Source organism: Mus pahari, chromosome 4 (genome assembly GCF_900095145.1).
Source record: "Mus pahari chromosome 4, PAHARI_EIJ_v1.1, whole genome shotgun sequence".
Classification (NCBI taxonomy): Eukaryota; Metazoa; Chordata; class Mammalia; order Rodentia; family Muridae; genus Mus; species Mus pahari.
In genome coordinates, this window is record NC_034593.1 from 7785404 (window position 1) to 7797692 (window position 12289).

The window sequence follows — 12289 nt, forward strand, 5'->3', positions numbered from 1 at the left end:
TATAAACATTTGGTGAAATACTGAAAGAGAAAGGGTCATAATATAGCACTCATGTTCATAAATAAGAGAAAAATACCTAGTTAAACACAATATATATTAACAAGTCTAAATTATTACTTGCAATCTTTTTATGTAGCCTCCCCAGCCTTGAGCAGACTGATTCACTTCTGTGTTGCCACTGTGAATGAGACCATCTGGGGGGAAGTTTTCTGTTCTATTGCTCTGGCACCTGTGAGCTGCTACCCACTGAGAGTCTGATCCTGTCTTCCTGAGATATTCCTGAGATAGCTGACAACCTTTGGAATTGGTGACCTAAGGCTAACAGCTCTGGCAGACTAGTGCTAACAACTTGGCAACAAAGCATCAAGAAGCCTGGTGTGGCAGGGGATGGGCCCCCCTGCTTTATAAGCACAGACTCTTAGTAAACTTTGGGACCTTGATCAGAAATCTGTCTTGGTCAGGTTTCTTCTCTTGCCCTTCCTCCCTTACAGCTCTGGCCTCCTACTCAGGAACCCAGTTCCTGTGGCTGCAGGCAGCTACAGGTGGCGTCTGAACAGGAACCTGAGTACAGGAGGACAAACCAAGAGAACACTGTCTAGGTAGAGCTCTACCAGAAGATTAAGAAGATGTATCTGGCACAGTAAACAACACTTTGTATTCATGCTAGCGCTGGCTTTAAACTTCATCTTTTCAAAATTGTTGCTGTAGGTGCCAAAGGATACAGGCTAGAGTGAGTCAGCATTGGCCCAATTCTGATATCAGCTAGGGGTTGACAGTGGAAAAGGGAAGTGAAAAACAAAACAAGCATTTGTCCGCAGTCAAGAACTACATCAGGAGAGAGGAGTAGAGCTTAAAATATTAAAATAAAATAAAAAGAGTAAAATTCAAAAAAACAAAAACAAAAACAAAAACAGAAAATAGGGAGATATACAAATGACATGAGAGAGAGAGAGAGAGAGAGAGAGAGAGAGAGAGAGAGAGAGAGAAGGAAAATTGATTTCGGAACTCTCCCAGGGACAGAGGGAAATCTGGAGAAGTCTGGACTTCTCTCTGGCCCCTACAGGAGACACTTTTAGTTCTGGTTACATCAAGTTCTCTACCTTCTATGTGTTGTCTGTGTTTGGTGTACCAATATGTCCACGTGTCAATTCATGTCTGTTTTTGTTTCTTTATCTGAATGACTGTTGGTCTATGTTTCATGTTGAAAAGAAAAAAATGGTTAAAACTATCTGCTGACTCTTCATTCAGTCTCAGTTTACACAGCAGAGGCTGATTTAAGTGGCCCCTCACCTTAGCCAGGAGTGGCACACAGAAGGGAAGCTCCTGCTGAAAAATTGTTTGTTTGTTTGTTTGTTTTTTGTTTGTTTTTAACATTGGGGGTCTGCAATTTCTTAGTTCTAATGCAAAAAATAAATTAAAAAGCTGATAGTTGTTTTTTCCTAGAAAATTCTCTGCAATTGCATTTAGCAAATGACAAAGTGCTTTTTATCTTGAACTTATAGCTAGAAAAGGTAAAATTATTTGATTTGTCTAAATTTTAAGATTTTTGTAGCCACTTCATTTGGTTTCGGACCGGTCTTAAATAAGTATAAATATGCTCTGTATGTTTTGGTCATTGAGTATTTGTTTTTAAGTTATTGTGTATGATTAAAACAGTGTAACATAGGTAACAAGAAATTTAGCTTTAAACTGGTAACTCAGGATTGGAGTTGATCTAAATAACATACAGCATAAACCAGCCCAGAAAACTAGGCCTCTAGGATACTTCTAAACTGAGATAATATTTTATGTAATTCTTATCCTAGAAAGTAGACTTATAAGAGATAAGATTTAAAACAATGTCTCTTTAATGAAGCATTAAAATTTGCACTGTCATGCATTCATATGTATAAACTGGCAGCCAAACTTCATAACATTAAAGTGAAGTTTCTAGTATTAATTTCTAAGATAATAAATAGTTTAAAATTGCATTTTGCTGACCAAAAGTTATATATATATAATGCATATATATATATATATATATATATATATATATATATATATATTCTAATATTGCACAAAAACTTAAAAATTATGTTTATAATTGTCAGTGTTCCATTGACTGCAGTTTGCAATTTGATTGCAAATTTACGATTTTTAACTCACCTATATATTGTAATTAGGATGATTACAAGAGTAAGTAAGTGAGAGCACAAAAGCAGCTCACTGAGGCTATATGGGGCATACAAAGCAAAGACAGACTTATCTAGATATATTCGTCTTTGGGCAAAAATTGGACTCATACAATCTGTTTGGCTATGGTTGCTGCCTTGCAAGAGATTACTGTCCAAGCAACTTTTTCACAATACTAAAGTTATAAGGAATGTTCTAAGTATAATCATCTTAAGGAAGACTGTCCAAAATTGGAGAAATAGACAGTCAAATTGTTCCTCACTACAGGGCCAAGGCTCAGGCATTGCATTAGAGTTAATACAAAGCTCAGAGCAGCCTTAGTGGGCTTGTGTGGCTTTCTTTTGTTTTGCAAACCATGCCTAGGTAAGTTCTTGGCTGCCTTCAGGGGAATTTCCTTTTAGCTATAACAACATTGTTGCAGATTTATCCAGATGTTGTACTAAATAAAGTTTAAATTCAAAATTTATAAAATGTCAATCAGGCTGTAGAACTTATAAAGGCATTACAATCTGGTTTGCCTCCTTCATATAAAATTATAAATTTGAAAGATTGTTTTTTCCTTTGCATCCTGATAATTATAAAGGGTTTGCTTATAGTGAACTGGTAATCACTGGAAATTTTGCCTCTAGGTATGGCTAATATAGCTTTACATTATGTAAGAAAAAAATTTTTATTGTCTCTAATTCAATACAAGAAGTTAAGAGTTTGAATCTTTCAGTGTATATTGCTTCTTAAGTGGAAAGTATTTTATTAGCTAATGCCTCTAAAGGGAAGTTAACTTCAAATCTTTGCTCTCACACAATGAACTTTAAAGTTCTGGGGAGTAGCTGTTGCTCCAGAAAATATTCAAATACTGTATTCTTTTAATATTTAAGGTTTTATTTATACTAGAAAATTGTGGTACAGAAAATTTAAGAAAGAAAAATTGATTTGCTTCAATTGTTTATTCAAAAGCTTCCAGGAGATGTTAATTGGCTAAGATCTCAACTTAAGGTCTTAAGGTGACTTAAACCTTTGTTGGATGATATCAATAGAGATACAAATTAATGGTAAAGAACAAAAGGCTTTGCAGAAAATAAAGGAAGCTTTTATTATTGTTATCAATTATAATCAATGTTAATTAAATATTAGCTGCTTATTTTAGTTATGGTTATTAAATGTGGCCACAGCAATTCTTTGGCAAAAAAAAAATATATATATAAAATCATCTTTCTTCATCTCCAAGTAACATTTTAACATCCTATTATAAGGCTGCTGTGCTGCTAATAAAGAATTGTAAGTTAAATTCATGTATTTAAGAAAAATTATAACAAAAAATTGTGTTTTAAAAAAATGATGAAGTGTCTGTTTCTTGTTCCAAACAGCAATTAAATTGGTTATTGCAGAATATTGATATTTGGCTTATTGCATACCATCATTTTAGATAAAATTGATAATCATTATCCTAAAGATAAGTTGTTAAAAATTGCTTTTATGCATGATTTTGTATCTTCTATAAATTCATCCCATTTACTGTATTAAAAACAGCCCTTCTATGGGAGAAAAGTATATTCTTTTGAGTTTCCTCCTGCTTCAGCACAGATAATTAAATTGCATGCTGTAGATGGTGTTTTAAAATGTTGAATAATCAAGCTTTAATTTGTAAATTAATTATACACACACACACACATATATATATACATATATATATATACACATATATATATATGTATATATATGTATATATATATATATGTATATATATATATGTATATATATATATATATACACACATATATATATATATATACATATCAGAGCTTACAATTGCTTAAATTTTTTGTCTCTTAGATACTATGAATTCTCAAATTTGCAATTGTTTATGCATATACAACTCATAAGAAAAAAATGCTGTTATTTTAAGTAGACTGTCTTTGGACATTTAAGAATTTGTTCTAGATTACCTGGACAAGACCTCTTAAGGCAATGCCATGTTAGATTTATATCCCAGGCAGATTATAGGCCTTACACAAGAATAATTGGCCATATAATCTCATTCTTTACATCATCAAAATAGTAATGGCTTAAGAGAATATTTTGGTATTTTTAGAGAATGTGCATGTCAAATTGTAAAAATGTGTTCTCAATGTCCTCAGTTTCTACGTGTTACACATAATGGTGTTAATTCTTGAGGACTTATACTTAATTAATTATTGCAAATGGATACTCATAATTCTGATTTTCAATATATATATATTAATAATTAAATAAAATATGCACATGTGACTGACTATTGATACCTTTTTAGGCTTTCTAGTTACAACTGCTCTACAAGAGAAACAGCTAAAAGTGTAGTTAGTCATTGCCTATGTTTTTTTTTTTTTTTTTTTTTTTTTTTTAATATACTTGGCATTCCAAATCAGATTAAAACAATTATTGGAACTGGCTATTACAGTCAAGTATTTGAGATGTTTTGTTAACAATTTAATGTTACCCATATTACTGAGACTTTTTATAATTCTCAAAGACAAGATATTGTAAAACTTTAAAAACTATATCTTCTTTAAAAAAAGAAGGGGAGGAATTATATCCTCATGCATATTATTTAAATGATATTTTTATTTTTAACATTTTAAAATTTGGATGTCAAAGAACTTACTAAATGCCTTATAGTATCTTAAAACTAGGCATACTCATGCCTAAATGAGATGAATAGGATCCACTTATTGGCATGTGGCATGATCATGAACAGGTACTTAATATGGGAAAAAGGGCATGCTTGTATTTTCTCCACAGAATGCTTCAGGAGTATGACAGCTGCCAGAATGATTCCTGTGTCCTGTGAGTTCACTGAGTGCCCTGACTGTGGTGACAAGAAGGCTGATTGGGTATATGTTCTTGACCCATCTTTGCTTGCCTTTGTCCCAGATTAGACAAGCTAAGCTGCCTTGCTTCAAGCTTTTTAACCATATGGGACAGAGAGCATTAGAGACCGTGGAATCTGACTTAGAAAAACTAGTCATAATGAGGAGTTATAATGACTCTTCTCTTTCCATTAATGTGACCAGTTATTCTAACTCAATCTTGGATTGGTCTAGTAATAATTCCAATATTAGAGATTTCTATTATGAAGATAGCTAAAAATCTTTATTAGCTTGCAGAGTTAACTTGGAGCTTAGCCTATTTTTATGAGAAACAGACTTTCTGTTGATTCTCAAAGCCATCTCTCCTATACCAGAGGCCAGAGTTTGAGCTTGATGGTTGCTAATTTGCAACTGAGTAGAGTACCTGGACATACCTACAAATAACCTTTATCCTGTTGCTTTTCAAAGCTCAGATTTGTGTTTCAAGCAGGTCAGTCAACACCCTACAGCTTCAGGAACAAAGCAGGCTCCTCTCCAGCAAATGTTCAAACTTGACTTCAGCAAGCATAGATGGCAGAAATTCATTGATAAGAAGAAATGTATTGAATATATATTGTGGCTCTGATCTGATTGGGAATAAGGTGTGCTATGAGGGCCGGTTAGCCAAGGACGGGCCACTGAGATTTCTGAACTATATTGATCTAAGACAAAGGTGCCAAGAGTCTGTGGTTTATTAATAATACACCTCAGAGCCATGTTTGTGCAAAATAAACACAAGCAAGCTTCACATACTTCCTTGACTGATGGAAATAATTTATAGAAATCTAAGTCCCAAGTCTAGCACAGCCATCAGCCACCATAATTGCCAGGAAAGACCATGGAGCATAAATAAATTTTATGCCCCAGTCCAGCTAATTTTATTATATATTTATATTTAATTATATATTTAGGGAGGAATTGTAGCCTCCCCCCAGTTTTGAGCAGACTGATTCACTTCTGTGTTGCCACTGTGAATGAGACCATCTGGGGGGAAGTTTTCTGTTCTATTGCTCTGGCACCTGTGAGCTGCTACCCACTGAGAGTCTGATCCTCTCTTCCTGAGATATTCCTGAGATAGCTGACAACCTTTGGAATTGGTGACCTAATGCTAACAGCTCTGGCAGACTAGTGCTAACAACTTGGCAACAAAGCATCAAGAAGCCTGGTGTGGCAGGGGATGGGCCTCCCTGCTTTATAAGCACAGACTCTTAATAAACTTTGGAGCCTTGATCAGAAATCTGTCTTGGTCTGGTTTCTTCTCTTGCCTTTCCTCCCTTACAGCTCTGGTCTCCCACTCAGGAATCCAGTCTGTCTGGCCTCAAGGAGCTACATTTTTAGTGAAAGTTTTGAGGTCCACAGCCAGCATTTTGTAGGCCATATGTTAAATCAGAGATCTTAATTTGTTGTACTTGATTTTACAGATATATTTAAAAGTTTTCATGGTAATTGTCTATTTAACTTTAAGAAAGTTAACATTATAACATAGAGAAATATATTCAAAATATAAAAAAAGAAAATATTGTAAAACATTTAAAGATGTAAATTGAGTTTATTTCACTAAATATTCATATTTTCTTAATTTGAACTTAAACTAGAAATTCAAGAAATCATTCAGTGCATTAAAGAGCACTGAGTGTCTTTTAGTCATCAGCGTTCATTCGAATCATCAGTTTATGAGTAATAGCCCATTTATTTAAAGATTTAGATACTCTGACAGCATCCATTTTTAATCTTAATTTTTATCTTATTTGTAATTGTTTGGACTCTAAATAGAAGGAATTCTATATTCTATAATTTCTTTTTAGTAAAATGAAATTACCAAACTCCATTCTTTTGTTTTCACTTCCTATTTTCTTTTCCGTTAACTTTTAAGATTAGAATTTAATTACAACATTCTCCGTTTCAAACTCTCTCATGTATCCCTCTCATCTCTCCTTAAAATTCATAGCCTCTTTCCCCAGTAACTGTCATTGCATGCATATATATATATATATATATATATATATATATATATATATATATATATATATAACTGAATACAGCCTGTTGAGTATATATAATGTTATTTATAGGTGTTCTCAATATTGACCACTAATTATTTTTCTCTTCTCTGGGAAAGACTACCGCTGTGACTCCAAGATTTACTTATTTATTTAGCATTGAGACCTCATGTTCTCACAGTGTTCCCTTAACTTTATGTTTGGGTGTATCTAGTGATGCTAAGATACACAGCTCAGGATTTTGGTTGGCTGTAGCTTTATCCAGTGATTTCCATCCGCTTTAAAGAGAAGTATCTATGGTGTTGAGTGAAGACTTTACCTATTTATGATATAAGGACAAAATCGTATTGATTTCAATACTTAATATAATCATACAAATAATCTTCTACAATGGTCTTTAATATCCAAGTATTTATAATTAAACTTGATTTTAATAATAAAATTTTGTCCCTGGAAATGATATTTTTCAATAATTTATGAATTATTTTGATTTTAATTTTTAAATTATCCAAAATTTTACTTGAAATTAAATAAAATGTCTCAGGGGATATTTCTTTTGACAGGTTAATTATAGTGTAATGCTTTTTAGAACAAATCTCTAAATATAATCTTCTTTACAAAAAGTATTAAAATATTTAACCAATGAAGATAAGATATTACAAATTAAAGTAATAAAATAAGTGTCTCAAAATATTTTCCCTTGAGAATAATTAAATACTGAATTTTCTTTCTTTGTATACATGCATTTTTCCCTGCTTCAGTAACACTGTTAACCCAAAAGCCATATCAAAATGATATATACAAAAAAAAAAAAAAACACACAAAAAAACCCAAAACCAAAACAAGAAAAACAACAACTCAAAACCTCAGAAGTATTTTCTGTGTGTACTTCAATCATTCTTCAGTATTACCATCTTTAATGTACACAGAAAAATCACCTTATTTAAATGGCCACTGACTTCACACTGGTCTATAACTACACATATTTATAAGTTCATCACTAAGAGTGTATACATGTACACAGTCCCACTTACAATGTACTTCTTCAAGTACTATTCATTATTAATTGTTGAATATGAGTTTTATGTATCAACACAGTTGTTTTCCAGTGTGATATGATTTACTCCAAATATGTTTCTAGAGTTTATTATTTTTATTCCGTCAATATTCCCAAGTGCCTGTACTCAGAGGGGAAATCATATCACAGATGTTGAATATTGTAAGGATTGGTAGTAGTCTAAAACATGCCATGACCAAGTTCTCACCACAAAGATTTGTTTATTCCAGATGGACAGAAGATGGCAATGACAAAAAAAGACAGGAGGACTAAGGAGAAGATGAAGGAAATACGTGGGAGAAGAAAGGAATGTTTGTCCTGCAGAGGGACAGAATAAAATATTGCATCTGGCTAGAGAGAAGACAGATGTGTGTAACAGACAAATGGTGATTTACAAAGGTAAAACACAGAACCCTGTGTTAGAATGAGGTATCTAATTTTAATTAAATTAATTTTAATTTAGAGAATCCAGGTACAATTCCCAGCACCCACATGACAAGTCAAAACTATCTGTAACTCCAGTTATAGGGGCTCTGACACTCTCACACAGATGTTCATTTAGGCAAAACAACAATGCACATAAAATAAAAGTATATATATATACCTCCAGCCCTCTGGACAAAGGCAAATGTCATTTTGGAGGTCCAAAATCTTTTACTATAATTCAAAGGTATATTTAACAGTATGGATTTCTGTACAGATTGCAAACAGGGATAATGCTAATATATTTTAAAGTTTTACTTCATTGTGTAAAATTACAGTTCATGTAAGATTCTGAGAGTCATGGCTTGCATTCACTCAACACAGGTTAACATACTCTAGATAATTACTCTCTTAATCAACATATTAAACTTATCTATCTATTGCTTATTCCTTAAGGAGAAGTCCTAAATATACGATTTTCCTTTTAAGTTCCTAAACTTTAACATCTGTTCCTAATCTATAGTGATCCCATCTGGTTTTCACTATGTTGAAATAAAAATGGTGTAGATAATGAACTGTATCAAACAGCTAAGAGCTCTGGACTTGCTGAAATCTGGTATAACCAATTCCAGTCAATGTTGCCTGTCTTTTCAGCTGGGTCAGCAAAACCAAGTGCTTCTGATGAATTTCCGCACTGCCTGAGCTCTCAGTCTTGGCCATTGACTGGCATTCCAACCTTCCTGGACCCTGACTATGACATCCTAATTTCAGCAGAGAAGCAGATAAAGAGGAGAGTGTGTCATAGCTTATCCTCAACAAAATGCTGGAATGATGGATTTAAAGCATTAGGTCTCAACCTTCATAATTCTGCGACCTTTTAATACTGTTCCCTATGGTATGGTAACCCCCAACCACAAAATTCTTTTTGTTGCTGCTTCATAACTGTAATTTTGTCAATATTCTGAATCATAAAGAAAACACCTGGGTTTTACGATTGTCTTAGTTAACTCCTCTGAAAGGATTATTTGACTCCCAAAATTATGCAACCCAAATATTGAGAAGCATTGATTTATATCTAAAGCATATAGAAATACCTATCTCATACATGGCTAACACAAACTAAAAAAATGAAAAGTCTATACACAGCTGTGACTTATCGTGATGTAAAGTGAGTTGAATTTGAATCTTAAGTGCTTTATCTAGGCACCCAATGAGTTCATCTGTTTTTCATATATATATATATATATATATATATATATATATATATATATATATATATATATATAATATTTTTTCAGTTTACAAATATTACCAACAATGCCAAATATTAATAGATTACATACATTTGATAGAAACATAAGGGCAGATTACATTCTTACTTAGATATTTGGCATATTCATCATGCTTCCAAATTCTCTATCTTAGTATTTCTATCTCTCAGGATGCTTATATATGAGGGTTCAGCAAGTAAAAGTCACTTTTATTCATAAATCTTCCCAGATGCCTGTGGTAGAGAGAAATTTTCAGTTCCTCACCTCATAGCCTTTATGGTCACTTAGGACCATAAACAGCTGTAGACACTGTAGGGGCAACAGGTAAAGCAATGGTTAATGTCAACTATAAAAATGCTGGCATCAAAAGAAATAAGAATTTATTAGCATTAAAAAAAATCTTTTGGTAAATAAGAAGAACAAATGTACTCATTAGCTGAGGTAGTCTTTTCACATGGTAAGACATGTGATCTGCTTTCCTCAGAATAAGAAGTTTACTGTATCACTTTGTGGAGAACTTCTCATGTCTATGCAAACCACTCAAAAATCATCAAAATTAATCTGGCCAAAGTTCAAAAGAGTTATCACAGAGAATGAAAGGGCCCTACTTAGGGGAAATAAATGGCTCCCCTTTTTTCCCTCAGTTTATTTTTCTGTCTAGTAACTCAGGCATCACAGGGCCCTCAGCCCTCCTGCTGATTACAGGTGGCCCCTGCATCATTAACACCTTAACCAGATATATAGGGTTTTTTATTTTATAAGGAGCTATTAAGCCAATGGTAATTAAACCCCAATATGAACAGGTACCCACCAGAGAGTCAAAGATTTATGTTATGTTGATAGCTAACTTTATGTTTAAAAGTTTAAAATAATTGGGCTTAAGAGAGGCCTCTAAATGTTAAGGTCTGGTAAAAGTTAAGAGTTGTCTTTTCCATAGTTTTCATTGCTGTGAATAGATGTCATGACCAAAACAACTCTTTTAAAAGAAAATATTTAGTTAGGGCCATATGAGGCTTAAATTAGCGATCAAAATAATTTGTGTTTTATTGTATCTTGGTCCAGCTGGTACAAAGTCAAGCTGTCTTCTGAGGTGGGAATAAGGGTTACAGAAAAGACAGACAAGAAGACTCAGTGACATAGGTTAGAAATTGGAGGACTGTCCAGTCAATGCTGCATCAGCCTCAAGTTTAATTATCTTAGGCTTTACAGTATCTTGGGAAACAAAGTCACAAGGCGGCAGAAACAATGGCTAACATCTCTGGACTTCTCATAGTCTTTCAATTCTCTAATTCAAGACTACTTTAATTATTATTACTAGATATACATTTCTATCTGCATATGTAAATATCACCTTCCTTTGTGTTCATGGAGTTCTGGATATATTTATATGTGCTTTGTTTAAGACTTGCAATTAGATAACCTATCAAGATCCTCTCCCTGGAGAAGACAGTTTCTCCCTCAATAAGCAGAAACAAATTGCATATAGTTACTCATCTAGGAGTAGTTCCTTGGGAGGCACTCCCCAATGACATTTGTAGATTAAACAATGTAGTCCAGGTCTTGTTTATGTCACCGTCTTACAAATATTGCTGGGCAGAGTTTTTTTCTGTCATAAATACAAGGCCATGTAGTAGATATCCTGTTCCTCTTTGTCCTACAATCTTAAATCTTCTATACTGTACTGTGAGTCTTAGGTATTGACTCCATATTCTTTTCTGGAGATTTAAGAGAACTCTATGTCCATTAATCTAATTGATTCAGGAGAATGCCTTAATATAATGGACCAATGTAATGTGAATGGAATATTAAATGTTGTATATCATGTTGGGTTATGTATTTCACAGTAAGTTGTTCTCTGCATTGGGAGCACTTAAGAATTTTTGCAATTGCCTCTCTATGTTTCACAATAGCCTCTCTATGTTTCACAATGATACAAATATATATATATATATATATATATATATATATATATATATATATATATATGAAATTTTTATTTATTAATCATTTTATTCATTTACAATTCCAATTCTTTTATGGTTTCCCTTCTGCAAACCCTCCACCCCATTCCCCTTCCCTTCTGCCTCTATGAGGGTGCTCCTCCACCCACTCACCCACTCCCACCTCACTCATCTAGCATCCCCCTTTGCTGGGACATCAAGCTGCCACAATCAAATATTTAGTGAGCACTTTTCTATGGATATACAAATGATTATATCCAAGTTAAATCATTTTAGGAAAGTATCAGTAATAAGACCCCTATGTCACCCCACTGCCAGGGTTATGGTCTCACCAGCAATGGCACACTTGACTGTATTCATAGGATCAGGAATGTATTCCTTCCTATTGAGCAAGCTTTAAGTTCAACTAGATAGCTGTTGTTTACAAAATCCCAAACGCCACTCTTGCATCCTTGGGAATACATTGCAGGTTCCGTTACTGTTGTGTCATTGGCTCAATGGTTGGGTAGGATTGTTGATTGTT